Source organism: Hyperoodon ampullatus, assembly GCF_949752795.1.
Source record: "Hyperoodon ampullatus genome assembly, chromosome: 12".
In the NCBI taxonomy this organism is placed as follows: Eukaryota; Metazoa; Chordata; class Mammalia; order Artiodactyla; family Ziphiidae; genus Hyperoodon; species Hyperoodon ampullatus.
Window position 1 is genome coordinate 68,829,753 of NC_136925.1, and position 10,656 is coordinate 68,840,408.

Sequence of the window (10,656 nt, forward strand, 5' to 3'; positions counted from 1 at the left end):
CTGCAGGTAACACACTGTACTAAGCAAAGCCTAATGCACAGTGTTAACTTCTAAGACTGTTAGCTCCCACTAATGTCATGACTGATGACGACAGTGGTGACCAGAGGCCAAACCCGGATGTTCTGAGCTAAACCAAACACTCTCCACTCCCACCTTGCCATCCTCCCCGGCTAAGCTGTCTACACAGCAGCGGACTTCAGCAGTAGCTTTTATGGCAGTATTTCCAAACAAAGCCTTGGAAGCTGTAGCTGGACTCCCTAGTGCAACTGGTACGTGACCAGCATCTTCCTCAGGCTTATCAGTCAACATCTTCCACAAACGGGAGGCAACCTTTACACATCTTCTTATGTACACAAGTGAGGAGTGAAGATAGGGCAGCTTTAAAGCTTCTGAACTGACGGGCGTTGTCAGCAGAAAATTCCAGAGATCTGCAGGTATTACGGGGCTGTGTGTGGGGAAGGCAGAGGATATGAGAAGTTGCTAACTGCAGGATCTGATTCCCCGAAACACAGAGGATACTAATTTGCTTTTTAAAAAGAAAAGGTTAAAAGAATTCTGTTCTAAGGTATTTCACAGTTTGAGGGGGAAATGCAGCTCTTCTCTACCAGAGCCATTTTGAAGTGCCTTGAACCTCCTGCATGTCCTTGACCTCTTTTACTATGTGTTTACAAGCAATTACTAATAAACATGCTCAGATAGAAGTAATTTTTTAAAGCAATCATTGCTTGCGTACCTACTCGGCGACAGGAAACATCAGCTCGAAGGCAGTCAGGGAGACCTCTCAGAAGTTTGAGGCTTCAAACCTGTAAGAAGAGATCTTGCACACCTTAAGTGAACGAAGCTAGAAAAACACTCCCCCTGCCCCCCACCCCCGCTTACGTGGCAACTTGAGCTTACTCACTTCAAGAGCACAAACACATACACAACTGCTAATGTGTGGAGATTTTCTCCTGCTTTTCAGGCATTTTAATAGATGATAGATCAAGTTCAGATGTTAAAATCCTACAGTATAATACTTCAATAGACCCACCACCCTTACTTTTAAAATGTCTCAGATACACCACATGGCAAAAGTCTGTAGCATTTAGATCATTTGATATATTTAAAAGGTGTGCTGAAGTTCATAATGTTGTAACTTAAAAGGTTTTCAACGTCTCATGTAATCTTGCCCAAGAAGATCTTTAAGTATTTATATTATATCCTTTGTCCTACTTGCAACTGGATTAGAAAAACCCTCATGTTTTCCCCTGCTTTCTGCAAGTAGAAAAAAAACAACAACAACCATGAAATTGCTTACATAAAATATTCAAAATAGAACTCAGAGGAAATGGCATTTAAAAAAAATCAACAGTATTAGAATACCATAAAACAGGTATGCAAATCTATGTAATAACAGAACCTAAAGCAAATTATGAACTGAAAAAAATCAGCAATAACCAGTAGACATTCATTTTCAACAAAAGCTTCACATAAAAAGCTTCATATCTTCATATAGATTTATCAACTGTGGAGGGTGAAAAGGCTGAAGTCTCCAATTTGCATATACAATTCCGCAGTTACCAAACCTGGCTATACGTTAGAATTACCAGGGCAATCTTTTAAAAATACAGATTCCTAGGCCACAGTACAAACTAACACTGACTGACAGCATCGCTGGGGCCCTGGGAACTTATGTTTTCACCAAGTCTCCAGAAAGGTCTACAACCAGCTTCGCACCACTGATCCCTGGTGAGCATTTGGAAAAGGGTATCTCTGTTCACCAATCAATTATAAAAGTTGGCTTCTTCCAACTAAGACTATTCTAACCAGTCGATCCTCTTAGGGGGGAAGCTTTTCGGGATTCTCTTTACCAGTACAAAGGTAAATCTATTATGTAACAGCCAATTATATCTCACCTAAGCGATTTATTCACTTGGTCGCCTGTTTTCTTCTCTTAATTTGCTCAAAAAGGCTATGTCCATTTATTTTGAATCACATAAGTTATTAAACAGGAAAATTAAGTTAAAAACAGGAAAAATTAAGGCCATTTCCAGACAACTAAAGTTTAAAAATAATCCACCACAATTTAGGGAAAAAACTGGAGGTGAGTAGGTTCTCTGAATCATCCAGAGTATTTGTTTTCAACGTATTCCTTGCTTTGCATGCATGAACACTTCTCAAATTATCCTCATGGTCCATCTCTCTTCTCAAAATACTCATCCTTTATCGTGGTGGTTTAATCGGGTGGTCTCCAAAGGCCTATATTAATTTTTTTTAAGGGCTGTAAAACACATTAAAGCAAGAGAGTACAATTCTTCTGGATGATTCCTCCTCTGCTACCCATCTCATCAATGGACAATACCAATTTATGAATTTATGAAGAGAGGCAGAAGCTCTCTTCTGCTTCACTAGAAAGGGCGCACGTGACGTGAAGTACGCAAACCAGGCAGTGGAGTAGCTTAGCTTCATTGTCAAAATATTCAAATTATCACTAAAAGAAAGAGATTCCTTTCTGAATTCAACAATCCTCCTTGGCCTCCGAGGGCTCACACAGGAGCTTATTCTTAAGCCGTTCAATGTAAGCAGCACTAGTGAAAGCGGAGAACTCTGGCAGGGAGGAGATCAAGTCCCTCGGCCTTTCCCACCTGCCATCTCAGCCCCAGTTTAATGCTTAAATAGTTAACAATGCAACAGAGAACCTGAAAGCATGCGTGGCCCCAGGGGAAAAATCATGTGCCGTCTACAACAATTTAATAAAGCAGAGCAGAGGCAGTTAGGAAAAATAACACATCTACATTTGACAGGATGCTACTTGCAGACTGTTGTTTTTCAGGTCAGAATTTGGATTTCAAAAATCACAGAAAAAAGGTTTTAGTATGTCAATTCTATTATTTTTTTTTTGTAAAGAATACGGTTTTTTAAAATGACCCAATACCGTTAAACACTTCTAGATATACTTGTTTCTGAGCTTCAGAGTAGCAAGAAAAATCACATTTTTCTAGGAACGAGGATTGGTGCACGGTAAACAGATCAGTTAGAGGGAATTGTCTTAAATAAAAGGGAGATATTTAGGGGGAAGCGATTTGTTTATTCAGTGATGACAAAAACTAAAGTTTCCTGAATCTAGAGCGTTACGATTTCTAGAATGCATTTCTGCTGTCACAATCTGTTTTTCTAAGCTTTAGCTTCTGAGAGCCGCTTTGAGAAACACGTCTTTTTCTCTGTTAATGAACTGGTTTAGCTGCCTGCTGAGCGTTCACTGAAACCCGAATTGAACAAAGGGATTTCCCTCCAGTTTCAGCTCATTCACTTGGAGCTACTCCTGATTTTGCTTAAGTAAATTCTTCAAACTGACTTTTTTATTTCAAATGATTTGAGTGGGAAAGAACTGGGCAAGCCTTGACGCCGGGAGGCCTGCCTCGGCTTCCAGCGAAAGACTCCTCTGGGTTGAGGATGTGCAGGGCCTGTTTTTGAAAAGCCTCCCAGATAAGTTTTTTATTTTCTAAGGACTGTAATTCCAGACGGAAAGGAGCCCACCCGATTTGGCAGATTACAGGCAACTAAGTCTTACTTTGGGGAGCTGGATCACCACGACTGAGATTATACCTCTGAAGTGGAGACCGTAAACAGGACATTCCTATTCATTTCACAGCAATGGAGTCGTTTTGAAGACAACACGGAGGAGCGTGTTGTGAAAGGGTCACTCAGAGTTTGAACAGATCTGTGGGCCGGGCACCCAGCCCTCTACCTTCTCACACAATCCCCGGGGGACTTCAGTCACCACCCAGGGTTTCAACTACTCCTTGGGGTCACAGACCTCCCAAATCTCTATCTTCAATCCTGAACGCCTTTCAAATTTCAGGCGAATCCATCTACCTTCCTCCTGCACCTCTCAGCTTAGATAGCATCAGTGCCCCTGAAGGTCACCTATCCTAAAGCAGGGGCTCCGCACGGCTAACCCGCCAGGCTTGCTCCTCCAGCATCAGCGATTTTAGCCACTGGCACCACTAAGTGATAAGAGCTAACATTTACTGGATGCTCACCAGGTCACGGCCACTGTTTTAAGCACTTTACTTAATGCTCCAAACAACCAACCATATGCGGAGGAAGCATTAACCTCATCTTACTTATGGGGAAACTGAGGCTTAGGAGTGATGCCAATTTGCTCATGGTCACACGATCAGCAAGCAGCGGAGCCGGGCTTTGCATCCAGAGTGTGGGATCTGAAAGTCCGCATTATTAATAGTCTCTTCACTGTGTTGCTCCCCAGCCGCTCCGAAGTTAGAAACTCTGGAGGCAAACTAGATTTTACTCACTGACTAAGCTACACAGATTCTTCGAGCTTATTGTCTCTCAAATCTGTTTCCTTCTCTTCATTTCCATAGTTACCAGTGTTTGGGTGGTGTTTTGCCTTCATTACAGCCTCCAAATCAGTGCAGCAGGACAACTCTGGAATTTTACTTCGTTTGTCCTCCCAACATCCTTTCTAGCTCATTTAAAACAGGTGCAGGCTTTGTAATTCCTTGTATTTTAGCCCAGATGACGGCAGAAGCAGTCTGTCTTTCTAAACATTTAAACCCAGTGAGGAGACTCTGCCCAGCTTCAGGGTCGAGAGAAGCAGAGAGCGGTAAGAGGGAGAGAAAAAGGCACTGTCCCCTCCACCCCCAGCTCCTGGGGCTGGAAAGGAAAAGGGGCCCTGGCACAGCTCTGTCCCCAAGGCAGGGCAGAACCCTCTAGAGGACAGCTGCGGGTGTGCTCAGGGAGGCCAGGCCTGGGGCAAGAGTGGCAGGGCTTCAAGAGACCACTACCCCACTGTCATATACCAAAGACCAGCCCTCACCTACCAGGTGCCAGGGAAATCCCCAGATTCTAGGACACACTCCATGGGGGAAAGGGAGACACCTAAAAATGACTGCAATGAAATTTCTCTCTAGGTTGGAGGAATAGGGAATACAAAAGTGAGTACTTCCTGCATACTTGATACCGTGGAATGAGATTCAGACCTGTGAGGGGCGCCTGAGTAAGGTGCAAAGAATCACAGACTCATGTGCATCTGTGCTATAGACTAGCTTCAACTGCTACAATGGGAGCCAGATTATTTTTCAAAAAATGCCACCACCCCTCCTCTTGTAGAGAGGAGTGTGGACTCTGCAAAGGTGCTGGGGACCTGGCAGCTGTCCTGTGCTTTAGTCCCGGGGGCAGGTAGAGAAGGAAGGAAGGAAACAAGTGCTGATGTCAAGAGTTTACTCACAAGATTAACGCCTCTGATTCCTATGCAAATACCTAGAAAGGGAGAGACAGAGAAAGTTATCTTTCAGGCCTTTATCTTAAACTCTGAATTGCTTAAAAACCAAAGGAAAAAGCCAGTAGTCTACTAGGAAGAGAAAAGAGAGGCCAGTGCTGCTAGAATCTTGGGGCCCAGGACACTGCCGCTTCTGAGCCTGGACGTGCCTCCCAGACCAGCTGCCTGGACGGAGTTTCCATCAGTTTGGAAACCAACTGTTTCCAACAGTTCTGGAAACTGTTGGTTTCCAGAAGATGGAAATGAGAGTGTGCTGGAAACTGGGGTGGTGCCGGGGAGGAGAAATGATATAAATGTGACAAATTTGTTGATTCAAAGATGTTGCAGTAATGGTAGGTCCTTGTGACACCAAATGTCTACAGGGATTTGGACTTTGAGGTCAGTCATGTCCTCAAAACAAATTCCATTTAAATTCTGTGGCTGAATATCTGAGACTTCGGATGAGGCTTATGAAGGCCCTGATGAAAACCAGAGAGGATTCTAGATAAGCCAGGATGTATCAGCCAGTACGCCGAGATTAGAACTTTTGGAACAGGGAGCTCTGGTTGGAAGAATTTCAGACATACAAGAATCAGCAAATAGGGGACCCCATTTTCCTGCTGCACAAGCACCCACTAAGTCTGCCCGGCATGTGGGGCACGTCCAGAGGGAAGACGGACCCAGGAGAGGAGGAGCTATCTGGGGGGCAAGTGCCCCATCACAGAGGCAGGGCGTGCCAAGACAGTCCCCCCCTCTCTGCTTCGGTTATTAGGAAAATGAGTATTTGGTATTAAATGGTGCCCAAGAAAAAAAAACCCAGGCAGGGAACTCGGAAGTTAGGGTGTGTTGAGCAAGCAGATAGAGGTACGGAAAACCAGAGCGCAGGGCCGCTCTCCTCTCCTAAGGGTCTGGCCTCTGCTGACGCTCACTTCCCTTCTCACACCAGATGGGGGAGCCCAGATGGAAAAGAGGAGGGGACAGTCAATGAGCACTCACAGGGCTCAGCCCCAACCCTCACCATCCAACAGGGGCAACCATGTGCCGGAGGCTACCTTCCAACCTGTGGTGCCCCAAAACTTAGTGGCGGTGGAGGGTATGCTGGACAATGGGGACCGGCCCACCCTACTGGCCAGAACTCAATTTCCATGTGGCTTCCTTCAAACTACTACTAGCCTGGCAAGTAAAGAGCTTATCAGTAAAGGGTCATTTCTACGTACTGGACACGGAGATCCCTACTGGTTCCTCAGTGTCTCTGTTCTCAGACTGGCTCCGCTTCATCCCTTCATTCTAATCACAATGCCGCTGTCAGAGTGATTCTTCTAACATGCAAATACGCTCCCCTCACTTGGCTGTTTGGAATTCTTCAATGGTCCCATTAATTTCCGTCAGTTGCAACCAAGAGTCCTGACTGATCCACTGAAAGTTTTTAATCAGGAGAGCGATACGCTAAGGGCTCGCATTATAGAAAGAGACCTCAGACAGCAGACAGACAGATTATGCTCCTGCATTTATCCATTCTATACATGAAAATCAGTAATTCCATATGAAAAAACACAGAAAACAGTTTTTTAAAGCTGTGCACAAAAAAGACGAACAGCAATAACTGAACACTGAAGTTTCTCTGTAAAACTGAGTGTTGACAGGGAGCTCTAAAGCTCCCCTGAATCGGAAGTAGCAAACGGGAACCATTTTAGGGAAACAACAAAAAATGATGATCACCCTAATGTGGTTCTAATTTGCACGTTGACTGTGTGTGTGCACGTCTGTTTTATGAATCACTTTTAATTCCTGTGCTCAAACAAAAAGGGAAAAATTACCTTGGTAAATGCCACATAATGGATCAATTAAGTTATCCCCCAAATAAAGTACACTTTGTCATAGTATACACACGCATAACTCCTAGCACTATTTTAAACACATTGATAGAGAGATGTGCTTTATTTATTAAACACCCTCCTATATTATGACCCCCCCAACGCCGTTCATCCCCAACGGCCTTCACTTTAACTTTTTGTTTGTTCAGGGAGTCAAGGAAGTAAAAAAAAAAAAAAAAAAAAAATTAATGGTATTTCTTGGATAGTAACTTTCCTTACCTAAAGGTGGTATGATAACGTGTTTTACTCTCCCTTATTCTTTTACTAGAAGCATACTCTACTTAATACTAGGTTGTGTTCCTACAGTTAGTTAAAAAACGTTAACCAAAGGATACTCTTCTGCTGGATGCAGTCCAAGAAAGATGGGCTGGTGGAGTGCAAAGAGCACCGGCTTTGGAGTCACATGGCTCTAGGTCAGAACACTGGCTCTGCTACTTGCCAGGTATGTAACCTTAAGCAAGTTCCCTAACTTCTCTTCATGCTTACATCTCTCTACCTGGCAGAGCCGTTGTAAGATTATGCATTACATATGTCCACACGGAGGCACAAGGACTGGGGCAGAGTCTGAAGTTTATGTACAAAGTAGATGTGGCCTGTTAATAAGTATCAAGAATGATTTTATACACTGGGTAAGTTCACAATTAGGAAATATTAATAACCTGTTTCAGTATACAATACATATAACAGAAAGTATGGATTATTGGTTCACTTCAATCATCCTTCTTTAATTTGGATCATGACACAATTCCATTTTCTAACACATACTTGTAAAAGAAATTTCTAATTATTTCCTGCCTGCTTCAAAACTTTGTATGTCATGTATTTGAAAGATTTTTAAATTCTTAAGCAGTATAATAGTATTAGCTCTGCTTTTAATGGCAATGTCACATTTAACTAGAGGAAACAACTACAAATAGGCCTGGCATGAATTGGTCTTACAGGTATCATGAAGTCACCCAAATGATATACAGAAGTGATTCTGGCACATTTGGATTTTGCTAGAATCTTTCTTTTGAATGTATAAGTGGGGAAGTGGATTAATTTCAATTAGAACCATTTGGAGAACAGGAATTTAAACACACACATCTAATATTTCACTTTGGCCCTTCACCTGGAGCAGCTGTGGACAGCCTTTCTAGAAGTCAGTCCAAGAGCAAAATAAATTTGGAAGTGGTTCATCTAGTTTAGGAGAAAAAAAAAACCCAAAAAACTCAAGTGTAAGATGGGATATAAGAAAACTTACAAAGAAGACTGGAATAAAAAAATATGGCATATTACAGTCAAGGACATTTTGCAAAAAAATATGTGGAGAGAGGCCAAAAGTTATGGTTAAGCAACACAGCACTAAAGCTGCAAAACAGGGGGAGGGTTCCTTTGGGGTGAAGAAGGCAATGGGCTTAAAACAGAGAACTAATACATGTTACAGGAGAAAAACAACCAAAATGTTGGATATGAAATTTAATGACTAGGTGTCATTATTTTGAAATAGGTGCTTAAAACAAATCATAATCTCTATATGTATGGTGGAGAAAAATAAAAAATCAAAACTTCTGATAAATATTGGGGATCCTGTCGACCGCAAGTTCCCTCAAATTTAGGGGCAAATTTAGGTTACCTCCACTGGATTTAGTGGCATACTTATTTCATAGTTTTAGGAAATTTGGACAGAATATATGCAAATTGAGAATCACCTCCCATTATGACTTTAGGAGCATGATTTAGAGACTTTGAATTGTAATGTATGCAACATACTAAATATGATTCTAAATGGAGTCTAATACCCCCAAATTTCCCCTAGCATTAATTTGTTATTTGAAAACATCTTTTTAAGTGTCAGGGAGGGAGATCACAAGTTTCTAGTAAACAAGTCATGATAAATAAAAGGCATTTGTATAGTGCCCCTTATTTCTAAAGTTATATGAATATCAATGACAGTTCTTAGCATGTTCTCTTGACTTTTCTAAAGAGTGAAAAATAGGCTTTCATATTCCCCAACCGTAATTTTTCCCTCAAGGTCTGCAGTTCCTCAAATGAAAATTCTCGGAGAGCAAGTGTTTTCTGGAACATAACCCCCTCTACCGTGGAGAGCGGGAAGCTTTGGCGTGTGCTCTAACGTAAGAGAATGAGAACACAGACTCACAACGGGCCACAGAGAGCAGCCTGGGCAGAAGTCAGCGGGGGTAGCGGAGACACACTTACCTTTCTAAGTTTGAGGTACAGAGGAGTTTCAGATGTGACATGAAACAGAGGCCACATCAGATGTGAGAGCAATCCTAGAAGAGGAAAAAAATGTCAAAAGGTTAAAGAAAAAAAAAAAGGCATTGAGAAAAACCACAGCGATACTGTGTTAGGAGACATTTATATACAGAGTGTGAGTTCAGGAACGGCGGGATCAAAAACTTCTTTCCGTCAGTATGCCACCGTGTTATATTCCAACCTTCCAGAGACACACCTCTAAGTTCTTACAGGATTTTTAGTTTGAGAGAGACAACGTGGTGACGTGGGGACGAGCTGGGGCCATGGTGCCAGAATACCTACATTCAGATCCAGGTGTCACCCGGAGCCACTCAGAAACCTCACACCACTTGTTGAACAGCTCTCTGCCTCAGCTTCTCGCCTGTAAAATGGAGACGATAACCATACCTATAGCCTGAAAGCCTGTTGAGGATTAAATGAGTTAATGTGAGCGAAGTGCTGGACACTGCACCTGGGAAGCAAGGTGGACTCCTGTATCTGCAATTCTTTTCCAGAGACCCCAATTCAAGTGAAAATTTCTCAGAGCCGCAGGAAGAAATCAGATGATAATCAGAACCTTTTGTAAAAGGGTCAACTAAGAACGTTATCCTTTAGGAAAAGGAAGCAAGTACCCAAGTAGGGCTGAGCGTGCACTGGGGAAGAGGGGAAGAAGATGACAAAGAGCAAGGAAAGACCATTAAAAGGCCAAAAACAAACAAACAGGCAAACAAAAACCAAACCAAAAAAACCCAAAACCAAAGGAACCTTTGCTTAACTGCAATTTTTTTTTTTCAAAGACAAGCTTACTACTCAGAGGAGAGGCCTGAAGGGCAGGACTTGTTGACAGTAAGCATACCCGTCTTTCTTGTAATTCAACCTAACCCGTAAGGAGGATGTTTCCCTTTCAATGACTAGATCAGCCTGTATTAGGGCCGCTTTATTTGGATGGGTGGGAAGCTGGCTAAGAGGGAAGTATCTTTCTGCTAGGAAGTTTGTCTATAGAGATAAACACACACATAAATACAAAGATCTAATATATGTTGATCCCCAAACATATTTTGAGGGTCTCTTAAATTATTTGAAATTCTTCTTGTATAGGACAACAGTCTTCAGGCCTGAGAAAAGGACTCTTTTATGGAGGATCATGTAGTTGACGTTATCTGGTTCTATAAACACAGCAAGAACACAACTTTTAACTACAGTCACTCCCTGGGGCCTGTATGTAGTTCTATCAATGTAGACAAGATACGCCTCACCGCTTTTAAGCTGAAACATCAAACGGAAAAG

General features: G+C 42.5%; 1 long non-coding RNA gene across 1 annotated transcript; it reads right to left on the minus strand.

Annotated features, from left to right (window-relative positions):
- Positions 1 to 1,211: 1,211 nt before the first annotated feature.
- Positions 1,212 to 9,745, minus strand: LOC307061269. Its single transcript, XR_013811177.1, has 4 exons — positions 9,673 to 9,745; positions 9,334 to 9,407; positions 5,231 to 5,262; positions 1,212 to 1,254 (listed from the first exon to the last, which is right to left on the minus strand). It is a non-coding gene; the product is annotated as an uncharacterized lncRNA (long non-coding RNA).
- Positions 9,746 to 10,656: the final 911 nt, after the last annotated feature.